The 18,809-nt window shown below is 36.8% G+C and overlaps 1 long non-coding RNA gene across 1 annotated transcript in view; it reads right to left on the bottom strand.

The window, feature by feature from the left end:
• The window catches only part of LOC137071366 (uncharacterized), a 44,064-nt gene extending 35,764 nt beyond the window's left edge, over nt 1-8,300 (bottom strand). The window contains exon 1 of the long non-coding RNA XR_010904416.1: nt 8,141-8,300. This is a non-coding gene — a long non-coding RNA (uncharacterized lncRNA). The remainder of the gene's footprint in view (nt 1-8,140) is intronic.
• Between the last annotated feature and the right edge of the window lie 10,509 nt (nt 8,301-18,809).

Genomic DNA, 18,809 nt, shown 5'->3' with positions numbered 1-18,809 from the left:
CATTTCTATATCAGGATATCGGTTGTTTATTATTATTTACAAATCAAATATTAATGGCTTATTCTGTGTCACCGTAGGGCCTACATCCCTTAATCGTAAAAAAGACACTTTTATAATCAGTAAGATTCCAAATGTGAGTTATTTAGGGGGGTTCGGGGGCTCCTCCCCGAGAAAATTTAGATTTCTAGGATCTACATATGTGCATTTTAAGATGTTCTTAAGACCAAAAAAGTAGATAACAATATTACTAGAGACTCATCAAGATGGACATGTGGACATAGGCTACTTTTTTTGTGCGTTTGTCCGTTCAAACGCAAAACTTGAAAGAGGACTCTATATTTGCGCGCTGTGAGACTGCGCACTTTCGGATGAGTGCACAGAGACAGATGTTCTCATTCGCGTCTTCTGGCACTACACGTGGGTGATGATGGTGAAAATGACTGTCCATATTCGAACCTAAGGCAGCACTCGCATGCATTGAACAAAGTTTATAAAGAGAGACCGTTTTGCCCACGTTTTTCTTTTATAATCGCTGGTGTTAGTGTATCACTGAGGAGCCAGTGCGTGTCCATCCAGAGAAACATAAACAAAGTATTATTTTCAAGTTACAACCCATAGATGCGTCATCAGATGTGAGATGAACCACATCTTTAGACCAGCACGCAGGTCGCGGTTTCTGTTTGTGTCACTGTCATCACATTTCGGACGTATATTGTTTCGGTGATGAAAGTCTTTCGGCCAAGAATGCACCGAGAATGCACATGGTCCATTTTCGGCCGAATATTTGATGCATCCCTAATTAAAATAATTAATAATAATAATAATAATAATAATAATAATAAATTACATTATGGGCTATTATTTAAACATAAATATGAAACTAAATAGGCTATTTCTTTCCCTCTGGCTGAAGAACGCACCGGCGAGTTCTGATGTTTTTTTCCCCCTCACGAGTCATGACGGGGGATAGCCTATAACTCGCAATACTCCGTACTTTTTGGCCATACAGATAAATGTGAGACATAATTATAAACTATTAATTGTCTACTTTGATTTGTGTACACTCACATAACAACAAAACTTTGTGCTTTAGTAAAATAAATAAAAAAGGTGCGCTTTCTATCTGCGAGAATCTGAAACTCGGTGAATACATGACATAAACATGAAACATACGCCTAAAGAAAACTTAAAATCGCTAGATTTAAATCAAATAATTCACATTTTATAGTGAATTGTGGAGCTCACTGGGATAGAGCGGAATATCTAGCGGAGCGTCACGCAACTGTGCTCCGCTCACATGCTCTGATGAAAAAGGGGGTCATAGCCTATCCTAAGCGTGACGGTAGAGCGCGACAGCCGTGTGAAATCTGAAACCAGTGCTTTTCATTTGAAATGTGAGTGTCACAATAATCTGCGGAGTCACTTTGTCGCCTGGGGCACGTTTGCAATGTGGGCATGGGCCCGTGTGCGCTGCTGTCCTGCTCCCATTTCTGTCTTCAATATAGAGTGGGGAAACGTCTTCCTTAAAATGTAGTTCACCCAAAACTGAAAATCCTGTCATTATCTCACCCTCGATCATGTCGATCCAAACCTGTAAATATCTTAAAATTGTGTCCGAAGATGACCGAGGGTCTTAAGGGTTTGGAACGACATGAGGGTGAGTAATAATGACCGAATTCAAATTTTTGTGTGAACTAACCCTTTGGCTTTGTAATGCCGTTTTCATGTACAGTATAGCCAAATGCGAGCGTACTCGCCTTTCAATTATACAATGCATTGGAATAACACGTTTCTTTGTTTCATATAAGATTGAAGTTGGGAAACTTAAACTTGTAGATTAAGTACCCTATTTGAGATTGATTGTATATGAATGCTAATGCATCACAAAAATCCCGTGCTCTATGCACTGCCATTAATTTTTGCGGTAAACAAAAATCCGATCAGTTACTCCAGATGGCTTCCACTTGACGTGAACAAATGTAAAGTGATCTTCTTGATCGCATCACGGTGATCGCATAATGCCAAGTGTAAACGCAGCCACAATAAGTTACCTCTACAGTAGATTATTTCTGATTACAAGCAAATAAATAACAAGTAAATCACATTAGACATACAGCTATTACAGTAGACGCCAATGTCAAATGCAGCCAGACTGGATATTTATGAAGCGTTCAAGGCTTGGTCAGTCGCACACTCTTTTTTTTTTTTTTTTTGCGCCGTCATGTGCTCTCTGCTTGATTGTTAATATATCATGTTATCCAAGAACAGTATGTCAAAAATGTGTTTTTTCTACTGATTAGCGCTCCATACTATCTACAGCCAGACCGATAAACAAACACTGGAAGTTAACTTCGGGACAGGCGCGTAACCGTAGCAACGCGCGTGCGTTATGAAGCTGGTGATTTGCGAATGGTGATTATTCAAACATAGCATGAAATCACTCTGAGTTTGACTGGCAAAACCGAATATCTTCTTTGTTGCGCTTTCAAAATAAAAGTTCCAAATGTTACAGTTTTTGTCCCTGCTTATAGGCTAATTTTTGGGTGGGACACATGCAGCATTTTCCAATATTGAGGGGGACACGTCCCCCCCGTTTCCTACGCCAGTGGTAGTGACAATTCACCTGGTAATCATGAGAGCACTTCATAGCTTCTTTAAAATACATATATTTATTAAATATCTGTATGTAAAATTTACATTATAGCTAGCTAGGATTAAATAAAATCCCATGTGCTGAATAATTACATTAGTAATTGAAAAAAGTGGGTTATAACACCTGGTCAGGGATGATACGGAGAAATTGAGTGAGGACTCAAGTGCAAGAAAAAGGCTTTATTAAATAAAAAACAAACAAACAAACCAAAAACTAATGAGGTTACGTTCTGTGCCGACTCCAAGGCTTCGGAGTGCGTGTCGAGAAATCCTGAAAGCTTTCAGTGAAGAGTGTATCAAGGTTTTTTTTACGGATCGAGGCTTGTATCATAGACCAACCAATGACGTCTTGATGACGTCCGAAGCCTCGCTTCAACCTGACTGGTACAGAAAGCAGGTTGGATCAAACCCTGCCAATTTCCAGTTTTGTAGTAATAATAATTTTGCCCCTCCTGCCTATGTCCAAATAATTGATAGCCCCATTTGTTTCAAGCCAATAAGTTTATTACAGTTGTTATTCAATCATTATATACCACAATAAAATACACATTATATTCATATAAATAAATTAGTTACATTAAATAGATTGTTTTTCTTCACTGTTATATCTCAGCCTTAACTAACACAAAATACAGTGTATTACAGATCACATGAGGTCATCTGTAATGTATCTGCTTGTTTTACACTCTTTGATCACCAGGTGGTATTGTGAACAAATGAAGCCTCAAGAAATGAACCCTTTTCTGAACCGTTTGGGATTTGATTGAACACTTTCTGTTTTCCGTTTGGCATTTGGTTTGAACTCATTCATTAACATTATATTAGGCATGTGCCGATGTCAATTTTTCATGTTGCGATTAATTGCTGAAGCTTTTATCATGGTATACGATATCACGATATTGAAATAAGTTGCAAAAAAAGTTTTTTTTTATCATAGCATAACAGCTTTTTTAAGAACTATTTTTGTAATAACAAAATAACTGAATGTTTAAATACAATAATACAATGCACCAAAAATATATAGAGCTCTGGAAAAAATTGAGACCACTCAACATTGAGAAATCAATGTTAAGGGGTCTCTTAATTCTTTTCAGAGCTGTTAAAGTACAATTCTCAAACAGATTAAAGTGCAAAAGAATTAATCTATAAAGAACAACAGGTAACAAATTACAATAAGGTCTCATTATTTAATGCTTTAACAAAAAAATGAGCAATAGCTACATTTGTTACAGAAAGTATTATGTTTTTGGTAATGTTAGTTAAGAAATACTGATCATTGTTAGTTTTATTTTAGGTCCATTAAAAAAAAAGTTATTTTGATTTAGATTTTAATGCTATTAAATTAACATTACTTAGAATAATTAATTCTTTATAAGTATTTTTCATTGTCAGTTTGGTAATAATGAATTAACATGTTAACTAATGAAGATGTATGTCAAAGTTTTACTGAACAATAACAAATAATCAAATTAGGGCATGTTGTAGTCCAGATTAAAACATAAAAATGTTTAAGTTTGAAAATAAATAGCCAATTAAGTCTTTAAGTACCGGTATTAAGTATTTGGTGCCATGATGAACAACACTTGAGATTACAAAAAACGAATGGATGTTTTAAAAACTTCACTAGGGCGGTTGTTTTTGTTTGCGGGGTTTCCAGGGTAATCGCATCATTCTGCAGTTCATCAGCGCCCTCTGCTATCATTGAGCGGCACTTCATTAGCGCGTCTCTTTCACTTGTTCATGTGCTTCTCATTGATATCTGAGCGCACGTCCCTTTGACGCAGAATACAGCGGTGTTGAGCATTTATACGGTTGATGGGCAAAGTATTCTTGAGTGCATTATAACTTTTTAATAATTGTTAATAAATTATTATTTACGATATTTTTAAGTGCCTACGATAACAATATTGTGCATATTCATTATTGGGATATATCGCATTATCGAAAATCGGGACACGTCTACATTATATAAAGCCTTAAAAGTTCTGCATAATTAAGGGCGTGGTCCCTTGGAGTGACAGGTGGATAGCCATTTATCCACTGACTTCTAGTCATTGTGTCAACTAAGCTCCTCCCACATCCGACCTGACATAAGATAATGTGCTGGCAAGATGGCAACAGTCAGCACATCTGTACTTTACGTTTAGTAAGTGTTTAAAAAAAATTAAACACACTTTCAAATACTTAGATTTATTTGGCCCAAACCCAGAGAACTCCCAGGAAAAAATGTTATTTTGAGTCAATGTCTCATTTATAAAGCCTAGGATAAATCAATCGTTGCGAATACAGTTTTTAAATGAATGACAACTCTTTTTTTATACAGTCACTTGTCACACCTCCTGGTGTAATGATAAGCAATATAATACATACAAGCACGAAGACTGCAGCTAAGGTTTTAAACACGGACCCTTGTTCTACAAAAACATGCCAAAATTCCCACCTAGAAGGGCGATCTGTACAAAGCATCACTTGTACTCCTTACTCACAATTTACACAGCCGTCTCGGTGCAGCAGTCTGCCGTGTCCAGAAGACCAATTCCTGCCAACAAAATCATATAAATAGCCCTGTCTCAGTGCAGCAGTCTGTAGTGTACAGAGGACAAACTACCCCTGCTCAGATTATATAAACATCTCCGTCTTAGTGCAGTCACGTCAGGCACAGAGGACAAATTTCTGGCATTCACACAACACAAACTTTCCGTCTCAGCACAGCGGTCTGTCGTGTACAGAAGACAATTTCCCACTAAATGGCAAGAGAATACATAGCCCTTTTGTCATTATTTAGCCGTATAAGAAATGAATGTCCTTCCAACATTTTATGTCCTGCAGACAGTCAAACAGAGAAGACAGAGCAGTTGTTCTTTTAAATAGGAAGATAAACCTGAGTGTCATCGGCATAACAGTGGTAAGCTAACTTGTGTTTTTTGTTTTTCAAATATGACCAAGTGGAAGCATATATAAAGCAAATAAAAGAGGTCCCAGACAGTATGGAACCCTGGGGTACACCATAAGAAATTTGGAGCCCGAGATGAAAAGCTTCTTTCCAACTTTCACTGAAAACATTCTCACTTTGAGGTAAGAGGAAAAACCACTTCGAGTCTGTAAAAGGATATTGTGATCAACAGTGCCAAAAGCTGCACTTAAATCCAGTAAAACTAAAATACAGCCAGAACCTGCATCCAGGGTGAGTAAGATGTCAATAAAACCTTCAACAAAGCAGACTCTGTACTATGTAGCTTCCTAAAACCTGACTGAAATGTGTCAAAAATATTAAAAGCACTCAGATACAAGGAAATCTGAGAGTAGAACACTTTTTACAAAAACTTGGAAATAATTTAGAACAATTTAGAAATGGGTCTGTAGTTATTCATGTCATGCTGATCTAAACATTTTTTTATTATTATTATTATTATTTTTTAATAGCAGCGGTAACAACTGGACTGAAAGCTGGAAAAACCTATTTAAAAATGTGTGATGGCAAAACATCGGAAGGACTAACAGAACATTTCATCCCAAACACAATATCGAAAAGCTGTGAGGGTGATACTGGCTGGAAAAGCAAAAGAGTAATCGCAAAGGGGCATCTCTTGACATGAGGAATTCTGTGATTAAATATTAGAGCGAATACCCTCAATTTTATTAATAAAATGTGCTAAAAAAAACCAAAAAAAAAACGATCACAGGTCAGTAGAAGCCTCAGATGGAGCACTAGAGGAGGGATTAAGAAGTATCAATTAGCATTAATTGTGCTAACGAGAACCTTTGGCCTGTAGGAATTCTTTTGCAGTTAAAAGATGCCTCCTTAACAGATTTCTGATACAGTCTAAGACACTCTTGAAGATATTTTATAAGAAATGTGATGTTTTTTCTTCCTCCATATGCATTCAGCATGCCTAAACTCTTGTCTAAGGGTACAGGTAGAACCATTTAACCAGGGTTAAATGGTTCTACCTATAAACTCAGACAAGAGGGTCTGACTTCACCATCATGGATTTTTGAACTTCAGAGGAGCAATTGAGTCTAATGTAATAGTAAAAGTACTGTCAAAAAGGTCAACCAGATCATCAGCATGATTGAAGGAGGAAAGCGCTTCATCAACATTAGGAGTTTGAGTAAATAAATACACATCGTTAAAGGACCTGGTAGTAGAGGTATCAAAACATCTAGAAAAGCATGGGGAATTATATGATTTTGAGTGAGTACCAGCTAACAAAGAATCAAAAACCACTGGAAAATAATCAGAGATGACAGTATCATGAATGACAAGGTTTATCACAGAAAAACCAAATGAGCACAGCAAGTCCAGGGATTGACCCTTTTAGTGTATACAGGATACAGACTGTTCAAAATTAAGAGGGTCCATGAGACAAAGAAACTCTTTAACTAAAGGTTGGGATTGGCAGCAGACATGAATATTGAAATCACAGAGAGTAAGAAAACTGTCATAATTAGGGGTGCTCCGATTGATCGGCAACCGATCTCAATTGGCCAATAATCGCTTTGGGATGATTGATCAGTGGTCTCTAAAAAGGCAGATCTCATAAACCGACCTCATGCTGAAACAACACAAAAATGCACACCTGCTGTGAGAGTGAGGGCATGACAAGCAGCGGCACATTTCTCTTTCCAGCATGGGTAAATTGAAAACATTCTGTGAAACGTAAGTTCACAAACAGTTCACAAACAGTTCTGTCTGTCCCTCTCCTAGTATTATATTTATTTGTTCTATTTCAGTCATGGCTGTAAAGTTATTCATTAATGTATTAAATTTATTAAAGTAGAGGTCTCTTATAGAGATGTATTTGTGGCAGTGAAGGAGGAAGTGCATCTCTGTCTCGATCTCTCCTGTCTTACAGTGAACACACACCCTTTGCTCTCTGGGTAACCAGCTCTTTCTGTGTCTGCCCGTCTCGATGGCCAGACTGTGCTCACTGAGCCTGTACTTGGTCAGGATCCGTCTCTGCTTTGTGTCTCTGACACTCTGGAGATATTTTTCCAATTCATAATTTGATTTTAGAGTTCGATAGAATTGTAATTTACTTTGTGTTTTAGTTTCCTGATCCCAATGTTCCAGATATGTATTCTTCAATTGTTTGGTAATTTGGTTTGTTCTGATGTTCGTGTGAGAAGCAGTGCTGGTCTGAGACTGGTGTGTGTTAGTAGAGTTAGTCTGGTTAGTAAGTCTCAGGACCAGCTGACTGAGGGGACTTTTTTCGGGGTTCAGTTCTTGGGTTTGTAACGCTTTAAAATGTAGCGATTCTGTGGGATTCTCTCTCTCTCTCTCTCTCCCCCCAAATCAGCAACTAAAATCAAGCTGCACAGTAGACACAGGATTTGCCACTTGCAAAATCGAGGCAGTGTCGCATCGTCACAGTGTTCACTCAGCACTCGCGCACTCTTCAAGAGACCATGATCTCACAGACACACACACCTGACACACACAGAGCCCATCTCACAAAAAGCTTGCGAGTAGCTAAAAATTGCTTACCGTCTTGACATAAACCCCGGACCGTCGTGACTCGCGAGTGAACGTTAACATTTGCGTAATTGCATGTGGCCTAACCGTATCCATCCCAGCCGGCACATGACCGACCTTCAACGTTGAAATTTGGTTGAAATTAGGTCAGTTGTTGTTTCAACAGTGAAACAATGTTGATACAATGTTGAATGTTAAACGGTTGAAGCCCTGTCAACACAACTGAAATTCAACGTTAAAATATTGTGGTTGAAAAAGTTGAAAAAGGTTAAGAAAATTACTTAAATCAACACTGAAATGAGGTACCTTCAAAAACGAGTGTTTAACCATCGTAAATAATAATAATAATTATATACAATAAAAATAAATCACTTTAGGCCTATTTTGCTAGCCTAGAAATCTAGACGCACCCTAGAGGCAGCAAATCTAATCTGCAGCGAGTGTCGTCTAGCAACTCTCAATACATTGTAAAAGCCAAACTCTGGTCGGGCCAATCGCATCGTGTATCGAGTCGGTGGTCGGGCTTAACATAGGGCTGGACAATAATTCAATATCAATATATATCGCGATATAATTTTTTTCAATAACGGTGATATGATTTTTAAACACATTTCCGATATTTCGATAAATATATTACAGCATTCCTCACTGACTGACGTTCAGGGTGCAGCCGTCAGAAAGAGCAGAACATGATTGGCTACTTGCGCGATTACGTACACCACAGAAACGCAGTCAGTGCTCAGCAGTAGTAGGCTGATAGATCCAACGCAGCAAGTTTTAGCTACAAAAAGAGTTTCCCTGACCGCAACTCAAATGTGACTGGACAAACTTCCACAAGTAAGGAGAAAGAAATAGTTGATAAGAGAAGAAAGACTAACGTTAATTCAGTGGGGTGGAAGTGGTTCGGCGTGTCCCCCGCACTTTTAATAAAGTGTATTTTTATCCCCCGCACTTTTACTGGGTCTCACCGGTCCTAGTCGACCCGCTCCGAGCGGGATTCGAAACGGCATTACCTGGAGCAAGGGCAAGCGGGCAAGTTAACAGGGACGCTATAGACCGCTTTCTCTAACCTCGGTTGATTGCGCGATTCTTGAGGTCACGGGCAAGTGTACAGAAACCAACGTGAATACATCAAGATTTAATTTCAGAGACAAAAAATAATCAATGCTTGACCTGTCATTTTATTTTTATCTAAATATGAGGAGGACACTCTCTCACAGAAAGTCCAAAAGCCGATTCGTAGAACCGACGTTACTGTCACGCTGGAGCTGCAGCTGAAGGACAACGTTACATATACAAATCGTTATGAGCTGAAAGGTGACGATCGACAGTAAGACGATTGCGACAATATATGAAAGCAATGAAGGACCATCATGAGCAACAAATCTGTTTTCAACACTGATAATAATCATAAATGTTTGTTGAGCATCAAATCCTAATATGAGAATGATGAGTGACACTGAAGACTGGAGTAATGATGATAAATTCAGCTTTGATCACAGAAATAAATGACACTTTACTATATATTCCATAGTGAACAGATGATGTAGATCAGAATAATATTTCACTGTATTACGTTGTTTACTGCATTTTATTTAAATAAATGCAGCATTAAATATATGCTATAATTTTGCATAAATGGAAAATAGAGCGCTATGAATTGTTCTTCACTGAAATTTAAAACTTAAAAGAAAATGCTCAATAAACTGTGTCTGCGGCATAGGAGCACTGTACGCTGTGAAGCAGATCCACCACCTGAAGAAGATCCATCCGCTAATATATTCTGAGTCAGGCTGAATCCAGGCTGAAGCACTTTTGTTTAATCTATATTAAGAATAATATAATCAGCCTATGTTATAGTTTAAACTTAAATATATTAATATTAATAAAGTGAGAGTCTTTTGTTTATTTGATGTTGATTTCACATTTCTTTTTCATATAAAGGCTAAATACAAATAAAAGGTGAACATTAATTTATTTGTACTGGTTTTATTTCTAAAATATTATATAGTTTTATAAGAGGACTATTCATAGACTTGGCAAATACATTTTTCAGAAGTTTGTAGGTACAGACATCCTTTGTGGCAGTTCTTAGTAGTTTTTTCTAAAGCTTTTATATAATTCATATCGATATCGGAATTATATCGTATCGACCGAAATTAAGAAAAATATCGTGATATGAATTTTGGCCATATCGTCCAGCCCTAGCTTAACATAATGACGGCATTCTTAAAAAGGGAAGATGTGTTCAGAGTTTTGCCGATCGGATACAGCGAAAGTTTAATCTGTCAACTAGCTCACCTTCGTTGCTCTTGTTGGTTGTAGCGCTATCCAATTGCCTGCAGGGGCGTGGGACTGGGGGGATAAAGGGTACTGAGTAACCAGGGCCCGAGGCAGGGGGGGGCCTTAGAAGTCAGTTTTCTATACATACACATACATGGTACGGGGGCCCAGCAAGATGGTTTGTACCCAGGGCCCAAAATTTGGTGCTACGCCCCTGATTGCCTGCATGCCGTGCAGAGGGAGTTTGAAAGACAACCATTTATCCCGCCCCTCGGATTGAGCCCCGTCAATGGTGAGTTTCCAGACCAAACATCTTGATGTGGGTCTGGCTTGTCAGGCTACTATTTTGCCACTTCTGTATTAGTTTGTTGCTACGTTGATATTTCAGAAACGTTAAAGGAGTACTTCAGCGCTGGGAACACATATCATTACTCCAGTCTTCAGTGTCACTAATCATTCTCATATTAGGATTTGATGCTCAACAAACATTTATGATTATTATCAGCGTTGAAAAGTTTTGCTGCTCATGGTGCTGCTACATTTTTGTGGAAACATTTTTTGTGGCAAAATTAAAAAAAATAGAGAAATTAATACTTTTGTTGATCAGACATAGGCTACATTAAATTGATCACAAGTGATAGTTTTAATATTACAAAAGATAATTTATTTAATAAATGCTGTCTATTGAACTCTCATCAAAGAATCCTGAAAAATAAAATGTATCATGGTTTCCACAACATTTTTAAGCAGTACAACTGTTTTCAACACAGATAATAATCAAAAGTGTTTCTTGATTATGAAATCCTCATATAAGAATGATTAGTGAAGGATCATGTGACACTGAAGACTGGAGTAATGATGATAAATTCAGTTTTGATCACAGGAATAAATCACACTTTACTATATTCACATAGAAAAAGGCTGTTTTCATTTGTAAGGGTATTTCACAATACTGTTTTAACTGTATTTTTGATTAAATAAATGCAGCTTTGGTGAGCAGAAGATAAACATTTAAAAAGCTGTCAGTTAGCACTGCATTATTCATATGATATAGGCCTACTTTATTTTCAGTAAATAGCCTACATTGAAATGGATTGAAAAACACACATAAATCAAATTGTCGCAATAGTCTGATTGTCGTCGTCACGTTTCAGCCAGGGCCGTGCAGAGACGGTTGGAGGGGCAGGTGCTCAAAGTATAAAAGGGGCACATGGAACAATGCTTTTAATCGGGCTGTGCTCAAAATATCAATACAGCAATATATTGTGACACATTACAGTGTTTCGATACGGATGTTTCTGTATTGATATGGCAGAAAATTTTGTGATGCAGTTTTGAAAAGAAACCTTTAAAAAGGTCAAAAGTAAAAAAAAATCTTTTAAAAATTAAAAAAAAAAATCTTTCCACCAATTAATTAATAACTCTGGGATTAGAAACTGTTATACTTATGATTCTGTTATACAGAATAGTAAAGAACAGCTGTTATAGTAAACTGTAGGTAGGACATGGTCATTATTCCAAATCAACGTGGCCCGTTACGCACAGTACTGAATAGTTTTATTTAACGTCATGTCAGTATCTGTGGCTATTTTCATGGCAAAAACTGAATTACAAATATACAAGGGTTACATTTATGCAATAAAAAAAAAACAGCATTATAATACAAGATTTTTATTATTACCTTCTAAAACCTTTTCTGGTAAAATCTTTTAATCTTAAATTCCTAAATAAATCCTTTAGTGGGTTTGCTGCCTTTGCTGTTGTTGTTGCTGCTGATACTGCTGGAGTATTTCTGAAACTATAGACATTAAAACAAGCGGTAACACTTTACTTGAAGAGGTGTGCATAAGAACTGACATGACATTCATAATCATGACATGACACGTCATGAATATGAAGGAGTTTTTATGCATGTTAATGACAACTGTCATTAAGTGTCATTCGCCCAATTGTCATTTTTAATGCAAAGATGACATTATGTGAGATGTCTGTGTTAGTGATAGTGACAAACTTTAAAATTTAAAGTTGTCATAAAGACATCTCACAATGTCATCTTTGCATTAAAAATGACAATTGGGCGAATGACACTTAATGACAGTTGTCATAAACATGCATAAAAACTCCTTCATATTCATAACCTGGGTATTTTCATACCTTTTTCTGAAATCTACTAGGGCCATACAGTGCCTTGCGAAAGTATTCGGCCCCCTTGAACTTTGCGAACTTTGAGAGTTTGTTGCACTGAAAGTAAAGGGGCCGAATAATTTTGCACGCCCAATTTTTCATTTTTTTTTTTATTTGTTAAAAAAGTATGAAATATCCAATAAATTTCGTTCCACTTCATGATTGTGTCCCCTTCACTTGTTGTTGATTCTTCACAAAAAATTACAATATTATATCTTTATGTTTGAAGCCTTAAATGTGACAAAAGGTCGCAAAGTTCAAGGGGGCCGGATATTTTCACAAGGCACTGTATCTGCACTTTGATGTTAGGTCAGGTTCATTTTCAAGCAAGGTTCATTGGAAGTACGTTATTCTGCCTACATTTTTGCAACACCCTAATTATGTACCTCCAGGTACATTTACCTGCACTTTTTGGGTGAAGCGTCCACCGGAGGCGCTAAGTGGTAATATTTTTTCTCCATTCCCAGACTGATCTCATGAATTGGCGTACACGCCAATTCGTATGCCATTTTGGCGTGCTATCAAGACGCATAATCGCTTTTTAGCGTGTTTATCAACGCCATTTTGTTCTATCCCCCTACACTGCCTCTACCCCTAATATAAATTAATGAGACTAAATGACCGTACCAGTGCTTAGGTCGCTCTCTCTAATATTAAACTTGAATTTGAAATGAGCTGCTGAATAAAATGCTAGAATCTTTTGCTTTGATGTGAACTCCGTTAAATGAGCATATACCGCGGGAATTGAAGATCGGATTTATATTAATTTTGCTGAAGTGTAAGGTAGGCTATAAGACAACCTGCATGTACTTTTTTATTTTATTTTATTTTTTAGATCGTGTAGCCCGTTTCGTTTTTTTTTTGAGCACCGTTGCGAGCAGTATATAGCCTATTAGCCTGCCTCAGCTCGTCAGTCGTCTTTGTGGTGGTCTAATAACTAGCCTACATTGTTTTTAATGTCAAAGTAGTTATATTTCGTTTTGTTTCTTTATTAAGTTCATTTAGAAAAATGTTTAGAGCAATTTTTTGTTTGTTAAATTAAAGTTTAAATTTTTTTATGTGACGACCCAGTGAGTTAACCGCATGTTTAATAGCCTAGTCTCTCAAACCAACTCTTGAATTGTCTTGCCTATATAAACTTAAATTAAACAAACAAAAAATTGCTCTGAACATTTTTCTAAATTAGGTTAATAAAGAAACGAAACGAAAAATAACTACTTTGACATTAAAAACAAAACTGAACTATTTTAATGGCTGCAACAATGTAAAAAAAAAAAAAAAAAACGGGCTCCAGCCGGACTCGGGCTGAGAATTTTGATAAGCTGTTGGTTTTTACCATAAACCGTAAAAAAATATGGACGACTCGACATCATTCGTTTCCGCTTGGCAGATTTGAAGCTTTCAGGCGGCCTTGCACGGCGCGGACATCTTGGGACCGAGTCTGCGCAGTAGCGATTTCGGGACCGGAGTTGCGCAGTAGAGCGCAGGAAGTAGAGCAGGAAGGACAGCTGCGATATCAAAAGCCCGCCCACTCTCTCGCAGATGCAGAACAATTAATTATGTTGGTGTGAAATAAACAGTTATGGAAATGTAGAAATTAAAGCTAAAGCTCTAATCTGCTCCCAAAAATTTCGAAAAAAGTCCGTTAGTGCCTCAGTGACAACTTCACTCAGAGAAGCCGTCAGTCTCAGCTGTCAATCATGACGTCACACCCCCCGCTTTTATAGCATCAAATAACTAACTCAAACTAAACTTATTTTTAAAACGAACACCTGAAATGAAATCATCGTGATGATAACTGCCTTCAGTGACATAAACTAACTTTGGGGAAAACATTTTGAAGTGTAATTTTATTACTTAGTTTGCCTCGCGTCCATTAGAAATCACAGAGGGGCGGCTATACTGGGACCGGTCACCGGGGGGCGATCGAGGCGCGAAAGCTTCAGTAAATGAGAGGGAGACTGCAGGCTTGGTTTTTACTAAGGAAAATGACTAAAATAGTAACTCACAGTGACTTGGATAAGTAACTTTAATCTGATTACTGGTTTGGAAATAGAAACGCGTTAGATTACTCATTACTGGAAAAAAGTAGTCAGATTAGAGTAAAGCGTTACTATGTAACGCGTTACTGGCATCACTGACCACTTAGCACCTCCGGTGGACATTTTACCCCAAAAGTGCAGGTAAATGTACGTGGAGGTACATAATTAGGGTGTTGCAAAAATGTAGGCAGAGTAACGCATTTCCAATGAGCCTGGGTTGTTCATTTTATATTGACGTTGATATTTTTTCATTTTAAGTATTATTTCCAGAGATATATTATCGAGTTTACAGGCTATAGTGATTTTGCTGTTGTAAACACTACTGTTACAGAAAAACATTTTTTTTTATTTTAAAATTAGTGCTGGGAATTGATTTAAACAAATTAACTAATTAATCACATTTTTTCTGTAATTAATCAAGATAAATCACAATTTAAAAACACAGGCTTTTTAATATTTTGATATTGTAATAATTTCAGTTAATCTCCAAATTAATGTAGAAACAATTTAAAGACAACATATTGTAAATATGTGTTGTATTGGCATCTTTTTATGAATGAAGGTCAGTATCAATACAATGCCATTTGCTAATCACTGAAGTAACCCTTTAAGTGTTGCACACATTTCTTGTGGCACATTATTTCTGTCACACTGTGCAATATCTGCAAAATCAACAAAGACAACAATAAAACATTAACCACATGTTGATATGGCTGGCAGTGTGACTTCTTTATCATAAGTGGGAGACTGTTCAATCAACTCACATACACACTATGCTGGTATACATTACTCAGATATACACTGAGATATTATATACAGTATATAAAGAAATAACATTTGTATTCCACCAACTAGCTTATATTGATCTTTCAGTAGTTAAATACTAATGCTCAATTACACCAACGGTCTACAAGCACTTACATTACTTATATTCAATTATATGTGATTGTAAGCTCCGTTCTTTAAATAACATTAGGCCATAACTCTGGATCAATGACTACAAACTCTCTCAACAATATTTTTGCCCACAATGACTGAATGTAATGAAACAAACAAATAAATGGTCAATTGTTGCTTAACTATCTTTAAAAGACAACTATGAATTCGTTAAATTGTTAATTCATGCTGAAATCACGATCTACCGCGCGGCCGACTAGGCCACATTCCAGCCGATTTTTTTTCGTGCCGATTAACAAAACGAAAACACATAACAAACAAATCAACTAACATCTAAACATTATAATACAGTCGCGATGTTCCATCACTCATCTTACCTGCAAAATCAACAAAGACAACAATAAAATATTAACCACATGTTGATATGGCTGGCAGTGTGACTTCTTCTTAACATAAGTGAGAGTCCCTGAGCCTCAGCACTGCCTCCTAGCGTCACCCGCCAGTATATGCAGATATAAGTGATCATCAGTATACTTAATAAATTATAACCAATATTAAAGGTAGGGTAGGTAGGAATTGGTTAAAATTTTTCCAAATTTGTTTAAACTTGCTTTATATATCAATACATAATTAAAATGTAACGCCCGTTTCACACATACTCCGTCTGCAGTGCGTGTGCGGTGCGTATTTTTTTCAGTACCCATGTTAACGGATGACAGCTTTCACACTGCACGCGAATGCTGTCCGTCAGTCCGTTCCAGGTGCGTTGCGTCTGCAGCAGTGCACGGATCGTTTTCGTACCGAGTCTATTTTTTGCTGCGCTGCGTTGCTGCATTAAAGCGACAGAAGATTGTTCGCATTAAAATAAACATGTACTTATGCGAAACTCTAGTCATTTCACCACAGATGCATATAATTTAAAATATACTCTTGTTTCAAAGTCAACACATGGCATTTTTTCTCAAGTAAAGCAACAAAACGACACCTTACCTGGCATGTAGGTAAAAAAATGTGCCGTAATGGATAGCACTCATACTTTCTTGGAGGTGAAAAGCAAAGTTCTTTTTGACCTGCAGGATTTCTTTTAAAAGGGTGTAGAAACGAAAGAAAAGACGAGAGTCGTCTGTTTTTGAATAGACTACTGTAAGTTTCTAATCTAAAATGTGATTTAAGGCTATAACCTGTGTTTAAATGTTTTGCCACTTGTGTGAGCTAAAACTAAAGTATATAAATATAATAGATTTAATAATAATAAATGATGAATAAATGAATTTAATAAAATGTTGTTTAAATGTAGTAGGCTACGTAACCTGACTTCTATTAAAGAGTAAACAAAGAGAATTTGAATTCTGACGAGATGTTCAGTAAAAACTTTTGGATTTTAAATGAAAAAATTATGAATAAATGTTGTGTTTGTGGTATGCAACAGTGGATCAGTTGCGGACTGCAAACGCAGCATATGTGAAAGCAGTGGGGCTCCTGCAACGCACACGCAACGCAGCACGCACCGCACACGCACTGCAGACGGAGTATGTGTGAAACGGGCGTAAGTACTCAGAAAAGAAAGTATAAAAATTGAGTGTCTGTAGACCTCTCCCGACTGTTTTAGGGGGGGAGTTTCATGCACTGAGCTTTTTACACTGTTAAAGATTTGGATTCCCATCCTAAACATAGACAAAGTTTCAAAAACTAATGTTGGACGTTTGATGGAGTATTTCTGTGTCAAAAATATGCACCGCTTTGTGCGCACTCGTCATTCTTTAGCTCCGCCCACACAATACGCCTCCAGGCGCGGTTTTTTCCCCCCCGGAAAGACTCGGTACAGCCTATATTTCTTTTATAAATATAATAAAACTAAAGACTTTTCAGAGATATGAAGGATGCAATACTACTCTATAGGTACTCAAGATTGACATGAGATGTTTCACCCAGATTTATCATCTCTACTAATGGCTAAGTGTATAACATTGTAACTTTATGCTAAGTAATGTTATGTTAGATATATTAGGCAGCTTCATGTGCTCTTGATACATGCTTCATGAAAACATAAACCAAAAAAATGTATAATCAAAATGAAAGATTACCTGTCCAGCAGAAATACAGCCAGCAATGAGTCGTTTTTCAGGTTCCTCAGTTCTCACCATCGTTAAAAAAACCAAGCAGATATTTACTCGCGTTTGATTTTTTGTTTATCCAAAGACTTTCTGTGCATTGCCTTTTCTCATACTTCCTTTTTTGCATTGTTTGCCTTCGCTGACTGTAAAACCATGCACTGTGAATTTTGAATGCTCTTTCTCTGCCATTATTTCACGCATGTGGGCAGATCCTGTAGCGAAAGCGGTGGTTGCCATGGTAGCGAGAGAGAGTGACAGTCGCCCAAGCCAATCATTTGTTTCGTCCCGAACAAAAATAGTGAGCGGTGTTTATTGCAGATTAAAAAGTCTAGAGTCACTCGACTTTTATACTCTCCTTTTCAGAGTACTTACATTTTAATTATGTATTGACATATAAAGAAAGTTTAAACAAAAATTTGGACAAAAGTGTTTTAGATCAGTCCTACCTACCCTACCTTAAATAATACATACATACAACTATTTGAATTTATATAACCATTTAAATTATATATATATATATATATATATATATATATATATATATATATATATATATATATATATATAATTTTTATTTATATATATCATATTTATATAACCATATGACTACATAAGCCCACCCCTGAACACACACACACTTTTTCTTACATGTAATTTACACACTACTGCTGAATATTTACTTCAAAGAAAAGATTTAGTGTCTTTGAAAAAGTCCGTTAGCATCTCAGCCATTTTCAGAAGAGGATAGCTAACTAACATATTGATTGAGCTCGTTTAATGAAAGTTTGGTCTTTTAATCGCATCTTTATGTGTCGATAAGAGGTTTTGATAGTTTTGTCATGGCAATTTGTCAATGCATGTTGTGTCCATAGATCCTGCTGCAGAGCTGAGCGGACCTCCTGTCAAAGACTACGAACCACTATAGTAAACTAAACCTCAATCATACAGTACACTACTATTGGAAAGTTTGGGAACTGTACGATTTTTAAATGTTTTTGAAAGAAGTCTCACATTTTTAAATAATTAACCCCCAGTTTTGTTAGTGACATTGGCCCTCATTTATCAAAAGTATGTACACCAAATTTTTTGGGCGTACACCTTGCGTACACCCAAACCCACGATGACTTTGCGATTTAGCAATATGGACGTTGGCGTACTGCA

This window comes from Pseudorasbora parva, chromosome 3 (assembly GCF_024679245.1).
Source record: "Pseudorasbora parva isolate DD20220531a chromosome 3, ASM2467924v1, whole genome shotgun sequence".
Lineage (NCBI taxonomy): Eukaryota > Metazoa > Chordata > Actinopteri > Cypriniformes > Gobionidae > Pseudorasbora > Pseudorasbora parva.
Note: the sequence above shows the minus strand (reverse complement) of the source record. Positions and strands in the feature narration are given on the sequence as shown.